Below are 1,222 nucleotides of genomic sequence, written 5' to 3'. Positions count from 1 at the left end.
CAGTATGGAACTACAATACTAATAAAAAACGTATTTGTGTTGATCTAAAGAAAAAAAAATTGCCACTAATAAAAGTTATATGAATAAGAAATCCGAAAACTTTACTATAAGAAGACAAAAATGTAAAGAAATAATGATACAGAAAATTTGAGAGAGAAAAGACCGAAAAAGTACTGTATGTGTGATGGTAATAAACTAATAGCATAGTTGTTAAAACTGAATTGGAGATCGAATCGGTCAAGTTACTGGGTCATTGATTCAACTGGTGGATTACTGGTTGAACTGATTGACTCGATATTATGTAAATAAAAAATAAAAATAGTCAAAAATTTAAAATTATAATTTAAAATACATATTTTTACTAATATTTTAAGAATATCAAGCTATTTTAAAATAATATGGACCAGAATTATTATTAAATGAAAATATAATTAATTTAAGAATGAGTAAATTTATAACTAAATTTAAAATAAATTATATAGAAGTAAACTATTTGATAAAATCATGGCTATGCATAGCGTCTCTTCTCAAGAGGGGAGGGGTTTGAATCCCATATTGTAACATTTTGTTAAAATTTAGTTCCTAATCGGTTCGGTTAGACCGAACTTTATTGAGTTCGACCGGTTTTCACCTATTTGCACCGGATTTAACCAGTTTGCAGCAGGTTTATACCTTATTCAGTCCAAATATCGGACCGAATCGATAAAGGATTCGGTTTACCGGTTTTTTTTGTTGAACCGACCGATCCGGTGCGGTTTTGATAACACTGCTAATACGTAATCGGAAATGGATTTTTTATTTTTTTAACATTTAAAAAAATAAGGTGTGATATCTCACCTTTAATTTTATAAGTGGGACCAAAAATAAATATGAGAAAGAATAATAAAGAGTTAAATTAAACAATTGATATCATCCAGTTTTTTTTTTTACTGAAAAAGATCTATTCCCGTACGTAACCACATGAAAAAGAAAAAAAAAAGTAACATTTTTATTTTTGTAGAAGACGTTAAAAAAATTTTAGATGATAAAATTTAAATTAAAAAACTAAATTTTAAAAGATAGGTAGCACTTTCCTTATAGGGATAAGTACTTTTTTCGTCCCCAAGGTCTGGGGTCAAAATCAAAATCGTCCCCAACCTTTTTTTCTTATTAAAATCATCCCCAACGTTCAAAAACGCTTTAAAATCATCCTTTCTTGAATTTTTGGACCAAAATACCCTCA

The sequence above is a fragment of the Arachis ipaensis genome, chromosome B02, assembly GCF_000816755.2.
Source record: "Arachis ipaensis cultivar K30076 chromosome B02, Araip1.1, whole genome shotgun sequence".
Classification (NCBI taxonomy): Eukaryota; Viridiplantae; Streptophyta; class Magnoliopsida; order Fabales; family Fabaceae; genus Arachis; species Arachis ipaensis.
This window is presented reverse-complemented; position numbering follows the sequence as displayed.